The sequence below is a fragment of the Mustela putorius genome, unplaced genomic scaffold (genome assembly GCF_011764305.1).
Source record: "Mustela putorius furo isolate JIRA1106 unplaced genomic scaffold, ASM1176430v1.1 tig00003834_pilon_pilon_pilon, whole genome shotgun sequence".
Taxonomy (NCBI): domain Eukaryota; kingdom Metazoa; phylum Chordata; class Mammalia; order Carnivora; family Mustelidae; genus Mustela; species Mustela putorius.
In genome coordinates this window covers 73,369,710-73,392,329 of record NW_025421987.1, presented here as the reverse complement: position 1 = coordinate 73,392,329, position 22,620 = coordinate 73,369,710, and the positions used below count along the sequence as shown (strand labels likewise).

The following is a 22,620-nucleotide window of genomic DNA, read 5'->3' as shown; positions in this document are numbered from 1 at the left end:
GATGTTGAACCAACCTTGCAGCCCTGGAATAAATCCCACTTGGTCGTGGTGAATAATCTTTTTAATGTACTGTTGAATCCTATTGGCTAGTATTTTGTTGAGTATTTTCGCATCTGTGTTCATCAAGGATATTGGTCTATAGCTCTCCTTTTTGGTGGGATCCTTGTCTGGTTTTGGGATCAAGGTGATGCTGGCCTCATAAAATGAGTTTGGAAGTTTTCTTTCCATTTCTATTTTTTGGAACAGTTTCAGGAGAATAGGAATTAGTTCTTCTTTAAATGTTTGGTAGAATTCCCCCGGGAAGCCGTCTGGCCCTGGGCTTTTGTTTGTTTAGAGATTTTTAATGACTGTTTCAATCTCCTTACTGGTTATGGGTCTGTTCAGGCTTTCTATTTCTTCCTGGTTCAGTTGTGGTAGTTTATATGTTTCTAGGAATGCATCCATTTCTTCCAGATTGTCAAATTTATTGGCGTAGAGTTGCTCATAGTATGTTCTTATAATAGTTTGTATTTCTTTGGTGTTAGTTGTGATCTCTCCTCTTTCATTCATGATTTTATTTATTTGGGTCCTTTCTCTTTTCTTTTTGATAAGGCAGGCCAGGGGTTTATCAATTTTATTAATTCTTTCAAAGAACCAGCTCCTAGTTTCATTGATTTGTTCTATTGTTTTTTTGGTTTCTATTTCATTGATTTCTGCTCTGATCTTTATGATTTCTCTTCTCCTGCTGGGCTTAGGGTTTCTTTCTTGTTCTTTCTCCAGCTCCTTTAGGTGTAGGGTTAGGTTGTGTACCTGAGACCTTTCTTGTTTCTTGAGAAAGGCTTGTAACGCTATATATTTTCCTCTCAGGACTGCCTTTGTTGTGTCCCACAGGTTTTGAACCATTGTATTTTCATTATCATTTGTTTCCATGATTTTTTTCAATTCTTCTTTAATTTCCCGGTTGACCCATACATTCTTTAGAAGGATGCTGTTTAGTCTCCATGTATTTGGGTTCTTTTCAAACTTCCTTTTGTGGTTGAGTTCTAGCTTTAGAGCATTGTGGTCTGAAAATATGCAGGGAATGATCCCAATCTTTTGATACTGGTTGAGTCCTGATTTAGGACCGAGGATGTGATCTATTCTGGAGAATGTTCCATGTGCACTAGAGAAGAATGTGTATTCTGTTGCTTTGGGATGAAATGTTCTGAATATATCTGTGATGTCCATCTAGTCCAGTGTGTCGTTTAAGGCCTTTATTTCCTTGCTGATCTTTTGCTTGGATGATCTGTGGGGCACGTGCACCCAAATGTTTATAGCAGCAATGTCCACAATAGCCAAACTATGGAAAGAATCTAGATGTCCATCAACAGATGAATGGATCAAGAAGATGTGGTATATATACACAATGGAATACTATGCAGCCATCAAAAGAAATGAAATCTTGCCATTTGCGACAACATGGATGGAACTAGAGCGTGTTCATGCTTAGCGAAATAAGTCAAGCAGAGAAAGACAACTATCATATGATCTCCCTGATATGAGGAAGTGGTGATGCAACATGGGGGCTTAAGTGGGTAGGAGAAGAATAAATGAAACAAGATGGGATTGGGAGGGAGACAAACCATAAGTGACTCTTAATCTCAGTCTCACAAAACAAACTGAAGGTTGCTGGGGGGAGGGGGTTTGGGAGAAGGGGATGGGATTATGGACATTGGGGAGGGTATGTGCTTTGGTGAGTGCTGTGAAGTGTGTAAACCTGGTGATTCACAGACCTGTACCCCTGGGGATAAAAATATATGTTTATAAAAAATAAAAAATTTAAAAAAAAAAGAGAACTAAGAAAATACCATCATAGTATTTTTTTTTTTTTTTGCCTGTTTATAAGCCATTTTATTTCTTTAAGTATTTGCGGCATCTATGATCAGTCTTTTGACAAGCCAGGAAAGCAAACACAGCTCTCGCCGCCAGTGTGAAGAAAAGCAAAGTAGCCATTGATTGTGAGTTGCCTCTTACATGGCAGGCCCCACACTGGCTGCTGAGACAGAAACAGCTGAGGGAGGAGGGATCCCTGCCCTAAGGAGCTGCAGTCTCCTTTTGCTACAGGGGAGATGGAGACTGTAGGGGAGGGCTACAACTGGGCACAGAGTTGATACCACAACAGCAGAGCCTAGCATTTGATAAAGGAAGGCAGGGACTGCTATGGGACTGAAGAGAAGGCTTACGGAGGACTTTCAGGAGGAGGTGGCCCTACCAGACTATGGGACAGGAATAGGGAGGGAGACGTTACAGTTGGAGGGAGCAGCTTGTACAAAGAAACAGAGGAATGAAGAGCATGTGGGCACAGTAAAGGACAAGTAGTACGGCCCAAACAGAGAAGGTGCTGGTGCCACAGGAAAAGCAATCAGTGGACTATGCCCATTCTCTGACCCCGGCTCCAGGGCTTTCCAGATCCGGATTCAGCCAGCTGCCTGCCCCTCTTGGGCAATGCTTGGGGAATGAATCACACCATCAGTTAGGAATGCCGGTGATTCCTGTGTGTTGGTGGCAGGAGCCCTTTGAACGGATCATTTTCTGCATATAATTCCGTGCATTCTTGGACTTACTGTCTGCAGGACTAAGCCCCCCGATTTCCTCACTAAACACCAGCTTTGAAGCATGAAGCTGTGCCGTGGCCCTACTAGCCCAAATTCTCCAGATAGTTAGAATCACCTGCATGCCTATTACTAAGGCAGACTTCTGGATCATGCACTCTGCTGTAAACAGGACTCTAATTTTGATGTCCCCGAACCACCTTCCGATCCCACACTTTGAAAAACATCACATTTCTGAGCTTTTTCTGCTCCCCCTGTGAACAACTCTGCATGCTTCCCACATAGAAAGTGTGTCCAAAAACCACCCCTTTCTGAGATTATGCAGGCCTCCAGTCCCATCTTTTGCCCCAAGTAGGGCTTTGAGAAGAGAGGGTTGCCCAGAGGCTGCTGTGCCCAAACACCTGGAACCGGCTCTCTGAGCACGGACCTCCCTGGGCGGTCAGCACCCAGCTGGCCCGGCACCCCCGGGGGCACACTACTGCGACAGCCCAGAACCTCCCATTTCTTTCCTGCGTGCCCTCTGCCTGTCTCAAATCTTCAAGTCTCCATTCATTCTTACCATCCCTTTTATTGTCTCTTAGATAGCAGTTGTGATAAAATTTTTTATTACTACTTATTTAGTTCAATACTTCTCTCTTTGATAACCAAATTCTAATTTCTTTCGACTTAGCTCTTTACTTTGTTCCTTTTTAGCCTTTTCCTTTTATTTGGCCACTGTCTTGATTTCTACATCTTTGTGATTTTAAATTCTTCTTACTTTGTTCTTCTCCTTCTTTGAATCTTTTTATGATTAAATGTCTGCACTCACTTTTGCATGTTGTTTTTAACTTTTTCCTGTTTTATTAGCATTTTATCTACATGCTTTGTCTGCATTTTGTTCTTTTTTTTTTTACTCTTAATTTATCAGTTTCTTGGTTTGCTTTATTGGTTTTGTCTATTCTATGTCCTAATCATTGTTTAATTCATTATAATTATTTTTCATCATATTTAAAATTTTTTCTCCCTAATTTTAATTTTAGTTTAGAACTCATTCTATTTAATCCCCTCATTTTGTAAAGGGGGACGCTGAAATCCAAAGAGTTGGAAATGATAAGATCTTAGGTAGGCAAAGAAGCCTGCTCTTTTGGTTACTGGTCTAGTGCTCTGTCTACCAAACCACTGTAATAACAATGACTGTGCGAATAAGACCCTTCTTTCAAATAAAGAACACCTGAGAAGCACCTTTTCAAAGAGCATTTAGTTCCTCAGACATGAGAGTGGAGACTGATTCAGTGTCAGTGATCACTGAGGGAGAAAGTTGCTACTTGGTCTTTAACGAAAAGGACATGTGAAAAGGGGAAAGCTGAGAAGTGGGACTTTATTCCTAAACTACTTGGAAGAATAGACTCTGAAGCCAATGCAATACATGACCCTAGGTAAACACAGTTTTCCAAGCATCTGTGTTCTTAGTTGTAACAAGGGGATGATGAGACCATTCCTGCCTGCCTCACAGCTGCGCCATGTTGATCACATCAGGTCACGGATGGAAAACCTCTTTGTAAATTTTGTGCATAGTTGCTTTTATAATGACCATAAAATTCACAAGAAAGGTTAGAGGAATCACTACATTAAAAGAATACCATTGTTGCTTTTTAAAGGTGTGTATCTATTTATTTAAAGAGGGAAAGAATAGGGGCACCTGGGGTGGCTTGATCTGGCTAAGCTTAAGCGTCTGACTTGAACACTGGGAGTGATCTCAGGGTCCTAGGATTGGGCTCTGTGCTCAGCAGATTGTCTGCTTGTCCCTCTTCCTCTGCCTCCTCTCTCCCCTCTCCCCACCCTTCTGTTCTGTCTTTCAAATAGATATATAAAATCTTGTAAAAAAAAAAAAAAAAGAAAAGAAAGAAAAAGAAAAAAGAGGGAAAGAATAAGGTGCCTATGCCACTCGATACCCAAAATCATATTTTTCCCTCTTCCTCCTTTTAAAAAAAATTACTTTTTATTGACTTTCTATTGTTTTTTGCACATTTCCATCTGGTGCTCTTGGGTTTATATTCCTGCATTATACGCATGCACTGGCCTGCTTCATTCCCTAAGTTTTGATGGTTAAGAAAAAAATGAACATAACTCCACCTTAATGAGAGCTTCTTTTTAATAAAGTCTGTCTTTAGACTCACATTTAGCCTCAACAACCAAGCAATAGCTTCTGTGGTAATCCCGTAATTTCTTCCCTGATCTATTCTGTATTCCTCCATTCCCATAAACATTCCAGCTACAGTCTTTGTGGAAGTTAACAATGACAATCAGAGAAAAAAAACATTACCTTGTACATCTGGTATTTGAGATTTTTAAAATTTCATTACCCAATAAACTTTTCAGACTGCAATCTTTTAGGGCTGCGGCATCTGGAGCAGTTATCTCCACGGCAGAGCTGGCTCTGCTGTGCGAGTTAATGGATTAAAATGCTAAGTGAATTCTCACTGGTGAGCAGCCTGTGAGTAAGGGCCATGGGCGAGTCAGGTTGGCTGCTAAATGATGAGGACAAAGGATCAGGGACGTTGAGTGTTAGGCCTCCTCTTGAAGGGGCCAAAAATCATCAGAATTGAACTAGAATAGCATTTGGCGCTCAAGACTCTTACCTGTGGGAACACCATCTCTTTGCCCTTTAGTGGGAAGCCATCAGCAAGGAACCTAGTCATCCTCTCTGCCGTTATCTTGCATGACTCGAAAGGAGAAAATTGCATACCTGCAAGGGACTTAGAGCCTCAGTCCGCAGAGACCAGAACTGAGTGACTCAAGCTGGCCTGAAGGACTGCAGCAGCAACAGAAGAAGGTTTGTCTCCAGACTCCAAGGACAGCAGTCCCTCCTGTCCACCAAGCCGTTTTTCTGACCCTCTTCACCCTTTTCCCACTGGTGGCAAAATAAAGGCAATGGCTCTGTTGTCTGGCCACGGAGCCCCCCTGTAAGGTTTGGCTAGAATCTGGAGTTGGGTCAGGGTAAGAGAGAAGGGTGCCTGTGCTCTCGCTGTAGCAAAGCAGAGCAATTTCTTCCTTCAGATTAGCAGAGGCCACCTGAAGATAGTTTGGGAAAAGAGAAGAAAAAAGGGGAAGGGAGGGTGAGAGGAAAGGCAGAGACATGGCCTCAGCACAGACTCCCCCCTGTAAGAGGAGACTGTACCCACCGCAAAGGAGGGCTCCATTCTGAGGCTGCCTTGCACATCCCTGGCGGCCCATAGGATTGCTCCCAGGACTGGGGAAACTGGAGTCATCTACTGCACAGAGGCACTGAAGCACGAACCTTCAATTTTGATATGCTGGTTCGAGTCACTGAAGACAAATAAAACCTGCTTCCTCTTCCCACCAACCATCAAAGAGTGCTTCACCAAATCTAGTTGCCTCGCTCAAAGAAAGGAGGTGATTTCAAGTTGCAAGGGAGAGAAATTCGATTTGCTTTTATGTTTGCCGGTCTTGCTGCTAGTCTCTCAAACGTCTCTAAGGAGATGCCAGAAGCCCACATTTGGTGTCTGGAAGCACTAGAGATTTTTCTGGTGGGAATGGGGCCAATAATGGGACCAATAATCGGAGCCTGGCTGTGTCTCTTAGATATCTGCGAGACGAAGGCGGACCTGGGTCAACAACTTGCTCACCGCCGAGTTGCACCATCTGCTTGTGACAGTGCATTCCTGGAACTCCTCTGTGTCGGGTAAACAGCTGTCACGAGAACCATTTCTCCCTTACACTGCTCCTTTTATTGGTGACCTATTGGTCAACAGCACAGAGTAACATTGTTTGTTAAACCTCAATGATGACCTCATGATCTTTGCTTCCACTTTTTTATGTCAACCTCATAAGCCTCCTTTCGCATCCCGCAAATTAGCAGCAAATGGCATTGAAGGCAATGGTAGAAAATACTACAAACACTGTCTGAAAATGATTAACCCACGAACATTAGAGAGACACAAGCTCATAACGGAAAGATGTCCTGCAGAGTGTTGTGGCCATTTAGACATCCTTGATTGGAAGCTGGTTAGGAACAGAGAATTTTAATGATGTTAATTTAAACTGAGATGACTGAAAAATCACAAACAAAAATTTTCTACATGCAGCAGCACCATTCAATTTGGACTGAATTAATTTGGGACAGTGCTCACTGGAAAATTGCCATAGATGTGCACCTGTCAAAGGAATTTGCCACAGATTGTCAAACCTTCGTGACACGAATGGCACGAATTCAGGGGACTGCCCCCTCAGTAGGCATTCTTGCTCGTTTAATAAGAGCTGTGCTCATTGCCAAATATCATGAGCTCCAGTTAGAAGAAAGAGCAAAAAGGTGCCTGGGGGAATGGTGCCTGGACTTGTACGAGCTACTGGGTAGCTTTACATCTGGTACTTGTAACTCCCAATGTGGGTCATTGTGAGGCTATTAAGGTCACTGTGTCTGTCCAAGAAGTCTTAACAGTCACAGCCCCAGTGCCCAGGGATATTTCCTCTGCCCTGCACTTGCTAGACAGGGGTCTGCCTTTAGGATGGGGTCAAGAGGTCCCACAGGCCTCTGGCATATCTGGGTTTGTCACCTTAGATTGTCTGAGTCTCTCTGGGTAACCACCGAGCTAGCAGTAGAGTCCACTCTTTCCTTCTGACCCACTATACAAATCCATCGAATTGACTTAATTACAGGTAAGATTCAAGGAAGGAAAAGAAAAGGAATAAAGGAAACAGGCCAATGCATTGGCTGCCACAGACAGAACTGGCACCAATAATTTGCCCCATGTTCTTCCCTTTTAATCACAGCACAGGACAATATCCTTAAGCTCCTAGCAGTCCCCCCGACGCCCTCAGCCATGGGTGTAGCTGGAGATAGAGACCATGACTGCACTGGGACCATGTCTTGACCTTCTTAGACCCCTGCCATTCCAGGGAAAGTCCAAGAAGTCAGTTTGAATTCCAGAGCATGCAAACCGGAACAATATACCAGACTCAGCAGGCCTGGCTGTAGACCTGGACTCCACTCTTTTTAGTGTTTTCTCTCTCTATCCTCTTCCACCCATTGTGCTACCCAGCCCCCACTCACGCTACTGTCCATCAGAGAAACACCAACGCTTTACCAAACCCTTCCCTTGAGTCTATCACATCAGAACTCAGGCTTTCGTGCTCATTGGTTTTTTTATTCCAAAGACCTGTTCCAAGATATAAGGATCTGATGTTACTGGCCCAATTACTTTACATGGCTTATGGACACAAAGTTTAATTAAGGTTTGAATCTGAAACAGTTTTGTGGTCACTAAATTATCTCTAAATTGTTTACTAAAATTCTTTAGTGCCCTCAAAATTAAATCATCTCAATGCTTGACTTCAATACATTCCATGAAGTCCTTATTTTATGTTTCACAAAGAAAAATACTGTAAGGATTCTTATTATATGGAGATCCTCCATGCAGTAGATGACTCTCTATTTAGATTATGGATAGAAACAAAAGAAGGAGTATGTTTTCCATGATAATAGTTTTGTAGTTTAAACAACTGTTTGCTCCTTTCCTTAATGATCAAGAATCTGGCTATTAGTTGCTGAATAACTTAAGACATAAGGCACATGAATGTAGAGGGCACCAAACATTCACTGTGGTTCAGATCATATGATGACAACCTTTATAAATGGCTTCCAGACCTTAACAAAGATAGCGAGATAGAGCAGAAGGATCAGAAGCAAAAAATCTGGGTTCAAATGGAACCCTAATACTACCTAATAATGTGACCTTGAACAAATTACCAAACTACTTTTGAATACCAGGCTCATTGTTCATAAAATGAGAACAATAATAATACCTACTTCAGAGGGGTATTGTGAAAACTCCATAAGTTTATATTCATTATAGGGGTGCCTGGGTGGCTCAGTCAGTTAAACGTCTGCCTTTGGCTCAGGTCATGAACTCCAGGTCCTGAATAGAGCCCTGAGTCAGGCTTCCCACTCATTGGGGAGTCTGCTTCTCTCTCTCTCTCTCTACTCTTCGCCACTGCTTGTTCTCTCTCTCTCTCAAATAAATAAAATCTTTTAAAAAATTATATTCATTGTAAATGTGAAAAGTAATGAGATTATTAGTTATGAGAACCATCAATGACACAACCATACACAAATGAAATGGTTCTAGCAATCAGCTTCAGTGCAACTACACTGAATCTCAAAGACTTGTACCTTCAGGAATCTCTCATGTACATATGTGGGCACACCCAAGTGCGTGTGGATGAGAGATGCAGGACTGTTGTATTTCACATCACTTCATCTTAATTGTTATACTTGTAAACCTCCTACTTTTCTTGAAATAAATCTATAGGTTCCCTTAAAAGTAAATCCACATGGGGCGCCTGGGTGGCTCAGTGGGTTAAAGCCTCTGCCTTCGGCTCAGGTCATGATCCCAGGGCCCTGGGATCGAGCCCTGTATTGGTCTCTCTGCTCGGCAAGGAGCCTGCTTCCTCCCCTCTCTCTGCCTGCTTTTCTATCAAATAAATAAATAAATAAAATCTTCAAAAAAAAAAAAAAGGTAAATCCACGTCCCCAATCTTAGCAGGAAAGCGAGAGTCCACATGGTTTGCAGTGGCTAGAAGTTGCAGGACTGACTCAAGCTCACCCAGATTCACCATCCTGTCACTGGGCCCTTAGTTGTCCCCTTTAGCCCTTCAGTGTGGACACTGACCCATCTCTTAGCTCCCCTTGAAAGCGTTTCTAGCAGGTTGGAGATGACAGATGGAAAACACAAAGTGAATAACATATAACTAGACAACCTAGATTACAAGTTATGATCAGTTTTCCAGAATCTATAGGCCTAGAACCATCCTCTGATAATACCAGGAAAAGAAAATGTGCTCAGTCAATTCTTACCTTTAAACCCCTCAGATTTTTTCTTTCTTTCCTTCTAGGGTTTGTCGGTCCTAGAAGAACTCAAAACAAACAACCCACCATTTACTTATGACTTACATTTGCTCTGGCAATACAAATCCCTGGTCCTGTATGGTGAAATCATTTAGAATTGGGTCATGGCTACCCGCCGTACAAGAAATAGTCTCTCCAGGTTGTCACAGACCCTACCCTACATCTCTCTCTGTTCTCTTTGATGTCGAGGCCAAGTGTCAGATGCCATTCATCACTGTATGTGTGTTGCTGTTTTTCCCCATATAAAGTGGGAAATGAGATAAAACGTCTCACAAAAAGAAGAAAACAAAAGCTAAGCAAAGGGAACTGTGCTTTCAGAAAATTAAACAAAGGCATATTCCTTTGAAAAATTGAAGAATATATGTATCTGTGTTGAAAGGACATAATGCGTAGACCTTTCCATTTATGTTACCTGCCCCACCATGTTAAGCACTTGTTTGCCAACCTTTTTGAAAGTTCTGTTAGCTGTGGGATTGTGTTTATTTTCTTTCCAGTTGTCTTTAGAACCTATAAGCACTACTCCCTCAAAAGTGTTCATTAAATATCTGTAACTGCTACAGTGGTTATTCACTGTTCTGATGTATTTGTTAACACATTTGTTAATTTCCCACCTTATCTACCATAGGTTGTCATTTGGAAAAACTCGAGGTGCTCTACAGAGAGGTTCTAAAATTTGGATCCCAATACCTCTAAGAATATAAACCCTAGGAAGACAGGAATCTTATCTGATTAGTTCAGTGTTCACTCCAGTTCTGGCATGTAAAAGATAATCTATACACATTTTTTGAACATCTTTGCCTCTGATTAGCAGCGGAAGCTTGAGATAGATCCTTCAGTGCTTTGAGGCTCAGTCTTCTCACCAGTAAATGAAAATACTGTCTTACTCAAATGGTGTTACAGGGATGAAGTGAAAATTGTGTAAAATTTTGAACTATGGCAGGTGTTCAGTAGTTTAGAAAGAGGGGATAGGAATTTGGTTATTGATTACTCTTCTAATTCCTATTTCTTTTGTGAAGCTGCCTCTTGGCTTGATGGCTATTTTCTAAAGGTTAAGGATAGCTTAAACAATGAATTTTGGAACACTGAAAAAAATTAAATTAAATTTTAAAAAATAGATATGAAATTCTAGGAATCCAGAGATTAAAAAAAAAAAAATGATGGCCAAAAAAAAAAAAAAGAGGATAATATAAAGATCTTTCATCATCAGAAAAACACTGCAGTGGGAGGATGCTAAGGTCCTGTGGGCTCTTCCAAGGTTTAAAGTTGTCCATCAGTAACCCCTTAGTGGGAAGGCCACACTAATAGTTACCCAAGTTTTCTCCCTTTCTCTCTGAGTGGGCAAGAGATGATGTTTTTGTACTGCTTCCTGGAACTAATTCTAAGTATCATGGATTATAAAGAGAATAAATAGTTATTTAAATAAATAAAAATTTATAATAACCACTAGAATTGCAATGTTTTGATCAGAGACAGGAAATTCTTGAAATATCGTCATCATCCCTTGAAACCCAATGTCCTTACTGACAATCTTCAAAATGAAGGTGCCCTTTAATGAAATGTAGCATATGTTCAGTAATAAATAATAATAGCATTAAAAATAATAGCTGCTTATTATGGGCCTGGAACTATTTGAAGCATTCCAGGTCCATGTAGTAACTTCTTGAATCTTTACCCATCCAATAAGAGAAGTACTGTTATGTGCCCCATTTTACAGATGAGGCAACCACGACACAGAACATTCAAGTAACTTTTCCAAGGTCATATAGCTGAACATGATGAAACTGTGATTCCAACTTAGTCAGTCTACTCCAGATGTGAGGTAGGAAGGGAATCTGGCAAATGGTGTCTATGAATTAACAAATATCATACTCCCAGAAAAGCCTAAAATTAATAAGTCAGTCTTTTAGGAGCACCTAACTGTGTGGATATTAATATTATTCTGGGGCCTGGAATACAACAGTAGTTATGATAGACAGAGTCTGTCCCTCAAGGATTTTGTATTGAATTAGGGAAGAGACTAAAAATAAACATGGAAACTAATAAATAAGGTGAGTTTAGGTATTAACAAGTGCAATGAACAAATTATAATAGGGTAATTATGTTAATAAGTGAAAGGAAGGAAGATGCTGTTTTAGTTAGGGTTGTCAGGGCAAGTGGGTGGCTGGAAGTAGGTTAGAGGAGGAAGCAGGTGGGTGTGGGAGGGATATATCTGAATTGAGAACTAAATTAAGAGAAGGAGGCATCCATCCTGAGAAGACTGTTCCAGACAGAAAGGAGCGAGCCCAATGGGCTCAGAAAACATGGTGGTTGCTGCAAAATGAACAAGTTGAAGGTGGAGGAGATGTTTAAAAAATAAGCGAAGAATCAAATCATGCAGGCCTTTTAGGTAAGGAGCTTTAATTTATTTTCCTTTAAATGGAAAGCAACTGGAGCATTTTAAACTGGGAAATGTCTTCTGACTTTTTATTTCTTAAATATTTATTTATTTTTAAAGTGGATACTGAGCCCCAAAGCCTCATTAGCAGAAAATGGCATATTTGAGGATAGGAAGGTAACAAATCAAGATTCTTGCTTAATTATGATAAAATTCAGATTGTACCTATTAGACACATGAAGATAAGCAGAGTAAGCAGTTAATAACTAATTGTCTAAAGCTTGAAGAGAGATAGTTTTGAGCCCACATTTATCTACCTCCTTAGCTCATTTTTTTTCCCCAAAATCTCACCCCAAATATGATAAGCCAAAGTACAGGCATGAAAAAGAGCAACTTCTCAACTCCAGTATTGATGAAATAAGAAAAAACAAAAAGAGTGGGAAGACCTGAAGTTGCTGCAAGGGAAAGTTAAGTTAAATGCCATAAATTTTTTCGTTTAAATTGGCTTGACTTCATCTTTTGTTTATTTCTTTGTTCTGTGTTTGTTTTATAATTAATTAATTTTCTTTCCCTAAAGCTTTTTAAAAGTGGACAAGCCCTTTGCAACCAGGAAGATGAGGTAGACATATTTTTTCCTATTCCCCCTGCTAAGTACAATTAAAAATCCTGGACATTAATATAAAACACACATAAGAAGACTATAGAAGGTGGAGAATAGAGGGCTAACTGTCTAGAAACCTCAGGATCTGACAAATGGCAGTGGACGAATTCCACTGTCTCATATATTCTTGATTTGGAATGAAGAAGTCAGCAACCCAGAAACACCAGTAGGTACAAACAAGCAAAAACAAAGTTATTCAAAAACCTGCTCTCTCTATCCAAAGGACAAGAAAAAAGGAAAACTTGGTAAGGCAAAAAACCCTTTTGGATAGCAACTGCTTTTTTCCAGCCTGTCACCACAGAAAAAATTGTGGTCACAACCCAAATGTTGTCATGAAAGACTGAGTAGGGAGTCTAGACCGCCACCAGTTTTTTGAGGCTCTAACAAAAAACCCCAACATCTCTACCAGAATGATGTCCAAAAAAGGCCAAGTAGTCTCTTTTTTTGAGACTCCCCTTCATCAGCATTAGTGGAAATCATGTGGGGACTCTGGACTCTCCCCACTACCTGAAATAACAATGCCCCCCTTCCTGCTAGAGTACTGTCAGAAGATTCGTAGTGCAGAGATAGGAATTTTACCTTGCCTATTAGTAAGGAGGTCATTCCCACCCTGGTGTCAATGGAGACCACTAGGGAGTAGGAAATTTTACCTCTGCCCAGCAGGAATGAAGAACTCTCCCACTACTTTGAGCGTCAGTGTAGGCTGAATGAGCAACATGGACTTCTACCTTTATTTTGCAATAATAGATAACTCCATAATTACCATTGTAGACTCTAACAATAATTGATAGAAAAGCTAGACCAAAGAGGTAGGAGAACTCAACAACATCACCAACCAATAAGCTGTAATCAATACTGAGCAATCATTCCACCCAATAACAGCAGAATAGAGACAACTTTCAAGTGCTCATGGAACATATACCAAGATAGAACATATGTCCTGGGCTATAACACAAACCTAAACAAATTTAAATGAATTGAAACCATACAGAGTGTTTTTTCTGACTATAGTGGAATCAATCTGGAAATCAATAACAGAGAGAGAAAAAACTCCTGATACTTGGAAAATAAACAACAAACTTCTAAAATAACCCATGGGTCAAAGTGAAATTCTCAAGGGACATTAAAAAAAATACAGTGAACAGAACGAAAATTGAAATGCGGCATGTTGAAATTTTTGAGATGCTGTTAAAGCAGGGATGAGAAGGAATATTATGGCAAAATTCCTATTTAGGAAGGAAGAAAATTCCTCAAAGCAATCAGTTAATCTCCCATTTCAAGAACCTAGAAACAGAATACCAGAATAAACCCAAAGCAAACAGAAGGAAGAAACTAATAATGATAAGAGCAGAAACTGACAAAATTAAAAACAGAAAAATACAGAAAATCAATGAAATAAAGATCTGCTTCTTTGAAAAAAAATCAATAAGATTTACAAACCTCTAGCAAGACTGACAAAAAAAGAGGAGAAGACAAAAATTATCAGTATCAGGAATGAAACAAGATATATCACTATAAACCATGCAGACATAAAAAGAATAATAAGGGAATACTAGGAAAGACATAAATTTGACAAGTTAGATGAAATATACCACTTCCTTAAAAAGCACAAACTGCCACAACTCATCCATTATGGAACAGATCATTTGAATCATCTTGTTAACTACTGAGAAAATTGAATCTATAATTTAAAACCTTCCAAAAAGAAATCTCCAGACCCACACTGTTTCATTGGAGAATCCTACCAAACATCATTTTTATACAATCCTTTCCAGAAAACTGAAGAAAAAAGATGACTTTTTATGAAGCTAATATCACCCTGAGAGCAAAACCAGAAAAAGATGGTACAAAAAAGAAAAATCTAGCATTTTGCATAAATATTGACATAAAAATCCTTAAAGAAATACTGAACAATAGAACTCAATAACATATATAAAAAATATTATACTCTATGACCAAGTGGGGAATATTCCAGAGAAACAATTCTGATTCAACATTTGAAAATCATTCAATGTAATCCACCATATTAACAGACTAAAGAAGAAAAATATCTCTGATCATACCAATTGATGCCAAAAAAAACCCCCACAGTTGATAAAATTCAATACCAATTCATGATTTTTTAAAAAGCCCTAGGAAAACAGGAATACAAGAACTTCCTCCTGATAAAGAAAATCTACAGAAAATCCAGAACTAACATTATACTTAATCGTGAGACACTAATCCTTTCCCCTATGATCAAGAACAAGGCAAGGATATCCATGTATATCACTCTGACTCATCACAGCGCTTGAAGTTGTTGCCAGTGTCACAAGAAAAGGAAATAAATGACATATAGATCAGATTGTAACACATAAAACTCTCCCTATTTTCAGGTGACATGATTATCTACCTAGGTAAGTCCAAGAAATCTACTAAAAACTCCTAGATCTAACAAGTGAGTTCAACAAGGTCGTAGGATATACGATGAACACACATAAATTAAAATTAAATTAAATATACTTTTATATTCTAGCAACAAACACATGGACACTGAAATTAAAAATACAATACTATTAAAAAAATACAATACTATTTACAATCACTGAGAAAAGTAAGTATAAATCAGACAAAACATGTATAAGATTTATATGCTGAAAATTATACCTATAAAAGAAATCAAAGATTCAAATAAAAGAAGAGCATGTTGATGGATTGGAAGATTCAACAGGGTAAAGATAACAATTGTTCCCAAACTGATATACACATTTAATGGAATTCCCATCAAAATCCCAGCAAGAAGTTTTTGTAAATATACATGAAATTATTCTAAATTTCATATGGAAAGATAAAGGAACCACAAGTTTCAGAAAGAAGAATAAAGTGGAAGGAATCAGTCTACTGATTTCAAGACTTATATAGCTATAGTAATCAATATTCTGTGTTACTGGTAGAGACACAGACATGTACCTAAATGGAACAGAATAGAAAACCCAGAAATAAATCCACATAAATATGCTCAACTGGTTTTTGACAAAGGTGCAGAAGCAATTTTTTTAATTTATTTTTTTAAAATACTTTATTCATTTAACAGACAGAGATCACAAGTAAGCAGAGAGGCAGGCAGAGAGAGAGGAGGAAGCAGGCTCCCTGCCGAGCAGAGAGCCCAATGCAGGGCTCAATCCCAGTGCCCTGGGATCATGACATGAGCCAAAGGCAGAGGCTTAACCCACTGAGCTACCCAGGTGCCCCGGTACAGAAGCAATTTAATGGAGGAATGATAGCTGTTCAGTAAATGGTGCTGAACCAATTGGACTTCCATCTGTAGACAAAAATGAATTTTAGGTCTCACACTATACAAAAACAACACAGTTGATCACAGACTTAATTATAAATTATAAAATAATAACTTTTAGGGAAAAATGACATAGAAAAAAATGTTCAGAAAAATAAAGAAGAAAATCTTCAGGATGTAGGGCTACACAAAAAGTAAGACTTGTTACCAAAAGGATAATCCATAAAAAGAAAACCTGGCAAACTGGTCTTAAACAAAATTAAAATTTTTTGCTCCATAAAAGACCCTGTTAGGATGGAAAGACTAGCTAGAAAGTGGGAGGAAACATTTGCCAACCACTTACCCAATAAATCACAATAGTTAAAATATATAAGAAGCTGTCAAAAGACAACAGAAAACACGTACATACACATGTAAACAAAGAAAAACAATAATCCAATTAGAAGATGAGCAAAAGGCAGGAAGAGATTTCACTAAAAAGCATATGCAGATGTCAAATAAGTAAATGATAATATTCAACATCACTAACCATTAAAGAAATGCAAAAAAATAAGAAACAAGCACTGACAAGGATATGGAGAAAAAGGAACCCTTATGACTGTTGGTGTGAATGTAAACTGGTGCAACCACTCTGGAAAACAGTATGAAAGTTTCTCAGAAAATTAAAAATAGAAATACCATATGCTCTATTCATTCCACTTCTGAGTATTTACCCAAGGAAAACACTAACTTGAATGGATATATGTACCCCTATGTTTACTGCAGGATTATTTACAATAGACAAGACATGGAACCAACCTCATTACCTACCAATTGATGAAAGTATAAGGAAAATGTGGTGTATATCCATAATAGAATATTACACAGCCATAAAAAGTATTTAATTGTGCCACTTGAGGCAACATGGATGGACCTAGAGGGTATTATGCTAAGTGAAATAAGTCAGACTGAGAAAGACAAATACCATATGATTCTACTCATAAATGTAATCGTTTTAAAAAATGAACAGTCAAAAAACAGAATCAGAACAATCAATACAGAGAACAAACTGATGGTTGTCAGAGGGAAGGGAGGTGGTGGGTTGGACAAAATGGGTAAAGGGGAAAGGGAGATCTAGGACTCCACTTATGAAATGAGTAAGTCATGGGAATGAAAAGTAGAACATAATGAGTACAATGATATTGTAATAGTGATGTAACAGGACGACAGAGTAGGAACATTTGTGATAAACATAGCGTAATTTATAAACCTGTCATCTCACTAACTTCTACACCTGAAACTAATGTCATATTTTGTGTAAACTATACTAAAAAAAAAAAGGAAAAGTAACAGTCCTATGAAAAAAAATTATATCTGAACATGTTGTTCTTTTAAATAAATTAACTTCATTAAATTAAAAAACAAAGAAATGCACAATAAAATTATAAGGAGATAGCACTATACACCTTTAAGCATGGCTAAATTAAGAAATAGTGTTGATATCAGGTGATGAGGATGCAGAGAACCCGGCTAACTCTTACGTTGCTGATAGGAATATAAAATAGAAGTTTCTTAAAAACGAAACATGCAAATACTAAATGGACCAGCAAATGTACTCATGGACATTTATTCCAGAGGAAAGACATGTTCACACACAAAAAGTTTTGTTTTTGTTTTCTGTTTACATGAATGTTTACAGAAGTTGTATTTGGAATTGCCAAAAACTCGAAACAACCCACATGTCCTCAAAGATAAGTGGTTTAACAAACTGTGGTACAGCCACACCCTGAACTCCTACTCAGCAATAAAAACCAACAAACTATTGATAATGTAACAACCTGTATGCATCTCGAGAAAATTATACTGAGCAAAAAAAGGCAATCTCAAATGTTATGTGCTGCGACAATTAGTTTGAAATGTTAAATTGTCAGGTCCACTGTACCCAGATATTTGGTCAAACATTAATCTGAATGTTTCGAGGGGAATGCTTTGGATGAGACTTATATTTAAATTGGTGGACTTTAAGTGAAGTAGATTGTCTTCCAGAATGTGGTTGGGTCTCATCCAATTAGCTGATGGTCTGATAGACCAAAAGGCTGACCTTCCCAGTGTAAGAGGAAATTCTCTAGCCTTTGGACTTGAACTGTAACTCTTTCCTAAGTCCCCAGACTGACGGTCTCCCTCATCAGAATTTGGACTCACCGACCCTCCACAATCATGTGAGGCAATTCCCTAAAATAAATCTCTTTTTCTCATATTCTCATCTATATACACACATCCTATTTGTTCTATTTCTCTAGAGAACAATGACCAATACACATACTAGCTAATTCCATTTATATTATGTTCTTTAAATTACAAAATTATAGGAATGGAGGAAAGATTTGTGGTTGTCACGTTGGGAGTCAGCAAGAGTAAGAGGGAAGTAGGTGTGGCCATACAAGGGCTACATGAGGGATCCTTGTGGCAATGGGAATGTTCTGTATCTTGACTACAGATGTGAATATGCTGTGATATTATACTGTAGTTTTACAGGATGTTACATTGGGGGAAACTGGGTAAGGGGTATATGGGAATTCTGTGTTACTTCTTACAACTACACGTGAAACTAAAATTATTTGAAAAAGTTTAACTTCGAAAAATTAAAAATATATGTATTTGATTATTTTATTGCAATCCTCCTTGAGGTCTGGGAGATGAGCTTAGATGATCACTCAGATGAATATACCATCCAGCACCTGTAACATTAAATAGCATCCACTCTCCCAATTTAACAAGCCAGAAACCTATCTTCCATTCTAAGTTTTCTTTCTCCCAAAACAATTGGGAAAAAGTCCATCTTCATTGCCAAAATGTATCTTGTTACTTTTCCTTCCCTGCTACCACCATTATTTTTGGTGGTCAATAGCAAGTATGAACTGTTGTAAGAGCCTTGCAATTAATTATGCCTTTCTTCTTTCACGGGTGCCCCCATCCAATCCACCCCTAACTCAACAGCATGAGTAATCTTAAAACATATAATGGATCGTATTACTTCCATGCATAATCCCCTCCACGGAGTTCCCATTGCCCTTGGCATAAATCTAAGTTGATTCCCATGGCTTTTCCAGGCCCTGAGTACAGTGGCTATTTCCCCAAAAGCATCCCTTGCCACTTTCTCTTGCTCCCTTGCTTTAACCCAACTTCTCTTATTCTTCAACCAAAGATTTTCCCTGCCTCAAGTTGGCACATACTTCCCCTCCCCCCCCCCACTGCCCATCCTTCAGGTATCAAGGAAAAAGGCAGTCTTCAAAGAACATTTTTCTGAACATGTTTTTCTAAAGTGGGCACGCCCTGTTGTTCTCTTTCTCAGTATGCATTTTGTTTCTTTTATAGAATGTAAGCCCCATAAGAGCAGAGACCTATCTGTTCTGTTCCCTGTCATAACTGATGCCTAGAAAAATGCAGTGTAAATACTGCATTTTTTAAATGTTAAATCAATAAATGTCCAATGCCAGCTTTAAACTCCTCTTCTCCCATTGCAAGAAAGCACGCGGCAACTCTTCTTGTACTTCCTTCATTTTTTAAATAAATACTTACAGGGTGCCTACTATGCACCCGGCACTCTCACAGGCACAGGAACTAACAAAATGAGCAAGGTCTCCACATTCATGGGACTTAGATATGGTGGGGACAGTGGAACATAATAAATAACAGACAAGTAAATAATACAATAAAATTTAATTAAAATAATTTTAATGTTTAAATAATTAAATATTTTGTTATTAATACAATGTTATAGATAACAATTATATCATTATAATTATTATTCATTGATTTATTATTTAAATGTTTAATGTTTCAGTTATAAAATATTAGTAAACAAAATTTCAAGCATAAGTGCTATGAAGAAAATAAAGCAGAGTAACAGGATTGAGAATGAGTTGGAAGGGGTAGGTGGTGTCCACATTAAGAGCCTGGTTAGAGTGTCTGAGCCCTCCTCTGAATGCAGAGGTGCCAGCCACATACAGATCTAGGCAGAGGCCCATGGGGTACAAAGGTGCTGGGCCTGGAACATATTAAACAAGTCTGAGGCCAGGGTAGCCCAGCAGAGGAGGAGAGGAGCGGGACAGAGGTCTCAGCATCAAGGAATGAATGTTACACCAAATCTGCCTCTCCCGCAACAGTAAAGAATGTGAGTTTCCTTCTGAGGGTAACTGGGAATCCTCTGGATACTTTGAAGGAAAAGGGGTTATGGTCTGGTTTAATTTTTTAAAATCATTGTTGGCTGTTCTGTCAAAAGGGGCTGTAGGGTAGGAATGGGGCTATGGAGGCCAGTAGTGAGGTCAGGACAGAGGCTGGCGGCTTGGAGGAGAGAGTACCTAGAGAGGGTGAGAAGAGGCGAACTAGGAGGGCAAATCTCACGCAGAAATCTGAAAACACACTGGACTTCCTCGGGGACAAGGAGTTTCCAGTCCTCCCTTGCGCTGCTCCTTGGCTCAGTCGGAACTTACTTGATTTGGTTTCCCCAAAATGCCTTTGCATTACCTGCCCCAACGAGAGAGCACGCTGGGATCGCTGGGTTTCTTTCTTCCCTTTTATAAAAGAAATAAGCTTACGTCTGGTGTTACAGAAAAGAAGAAGAATGAAAAAAGAAGGGGCCCTTTTCTATACTTGGAAACTCTCACCATCTAGAGCTATTGCTATGTATTAGGAAGATTAAATTAATCAAGATATAATCAAAATCAGACCTAACGAGTTTACGGTGTGAAGCCTCAAGAACCACCACACAGAACCGGTTTCACCCCACCCAGCCCAGATCTCCTGGGGATTCTGGGCATGGAAGCACCTCTCTGAGCGGCCCCCAGCCCCAGAGCAAAACACAAAAACCTGACTTGATCACAGCCAGGGAAACACGAAGATGCCTCCGAGCAATCGGACCCGCAGCTCCTCCGGCTGCACGGCCAAGTCTCCCGAGAGGCCGAAATGAAATTGCAGTGCTCCCCAGGGCTCAAATCCACCGACGCAATCACCGCAGCGGACTCCGTCCACCCCCACCCCGAGACAACTTAAGCCGGTCCCTTCCTTCAGGGTGCAGAGATTACTCATTCGCGGGCAGGAGCGGAACGGGGGAGGGCTGGCTAAACCAGAGGAAGCTGGTTTGGGGACTCGAGGGCCTGCGTCCGTCGGGGTCGGCGACAGCGCTCTCCCAGAGAGGAGGCGGACAGCTCCCTGCACGCACGCGCAGCCCGCACCCGGAGCGAGAAGTTAAAGGCTCACCGGATCCCACGCCGCATTCAAGCCCAATTCTGTCTCTCAAAAGGAAGATTCAAAAAACAAGGTTGGCACAAATCAGAAGGTAACTCATTTTTCACAGCCGCCCAAAGACTCTTTCTTGCAGTGTCAGTGGATGGCAGTCCTCCCAGGGCTGGGATTTTCCGTCACTGGAAAAGGATTGCTAAGAAATCCTCTCCTCATTGCGGACGCTCCTGAAAAGGGGCTCGCGCATCACCCGCCGAAACTGGCGCCGAGAGCCAGGCGCTGGCTGTGCACGAATGCCAGTGTGGGCTAACTGGGCTAACTTTGCTCCCCAAAGCTTAGCTCTACAATGGATGTTGACGAACGAGTTAATCCATGTAAAATGCTGAGAGCAGCACTTGGCAACAAGCAACACCTCAGTAAAGATTAACTATCACTAATAGTGTTCATTAGTGTTTTTCTACTGAGGAAAAAAAAAAAAAAGCCCACAACCCTCTATTGAGTGTTTGTGATTCCGTTTGTCTGTTCTTATACATTATGAACTCCTAAGTGTCTTATTTATCTCATGCATCTCACAGCCTGGGACTGTGCTGGGCTCAAGTTTGTGGTTTGAGCTGAATTATTTACTCAGCTGGGTTGCTCCACGGAGGTAACAGAAATAAAAAGGCCATGGGGAAATAAAAGACACATGAAATCAGAGTCTCCGTCACCTCTTCACTTTGTCATAAAAACAAAAACAAAAAACCTCTTCACTTTTTGTCACTGTCTGCTTCTTCGTAACATCCCTGGTTTGGGGGGCTGTCTGTTATGTATCTCCTCTGCTGGGAACTGGTTCCACCAAAGCCTCAGGGCAACCAGTGATAACAGTCACCAAACACAGTTCAAGCTCAACAAATTTTGATACTGTCTGGGCTCCCACAGGGACTGAACATGATAGAGGAGACACAGAAGGGTACAGACTTGGGGTGCCCGGGGTGGCTCAGTAGTTAAGCCTCTGCCTTTGGCTCAGGTCATGATCCCAGAATCCTGGGATCCACTTCCACATCCCCACATCGGGCTCCCTGCTCAGTGGAAAGTCTGCTAATCCCTTGCTCTCTGCCCTCCCCCCAGCACAGGCTCTCTCTCGCTTGCTCTCTCTTAAAAAATAAATAAATCTTAAAAAAAAAAAAAAAAAGAAGAAGAAGAAGAAGAAGGGCACAGACTTAAGCCAAATGAGCAGATACATTTGAGAACTCTACACTCCAACAAGCACCTCTCAACATACACTAAACCAATAATAATAATAGCAAAAACAATAACAACCAACATTTTGCTGGGCACTTCTTATGCACTAAGCTAACCTCTTTCCTATCATATTTAACCCATATAGCAAAATGAAGTGTTCTGTTATTTTCATTTTATTCAGTGAAAAAAACTAAGGCACAGAAAAGTCACTGGGAGCCAATTGCTTAAGGTAATACCACCAGCAAAATTTCGAGATTCAAACCCAAGTTCATGGCTCTCCAAAGCTCACCTGGGGAAACCACTCAAGCCTACAATGGCCTCTGGCCATGCAGCCCAGCTCTAAAGCATAAACACCACAGTACTCGTTCTCTGCAGACCAGAGTGCAGCGCTTCTCC

At 40.0% G+C, this 22,620-nt stretch overlaps 1 long non-coding RNA gene across 2 annotated transcripts in view; it reads right to left on the bottom strand.

Annotated features, from left to right (window-relative positions):
- Positions 1-22,620, bottom strand: part of LOC106006187 — a 101,573-nt gene that overhangs the window by 3,506 nt on the left and 75,447 nt on the right. The window lies entirely within an intron of this gene.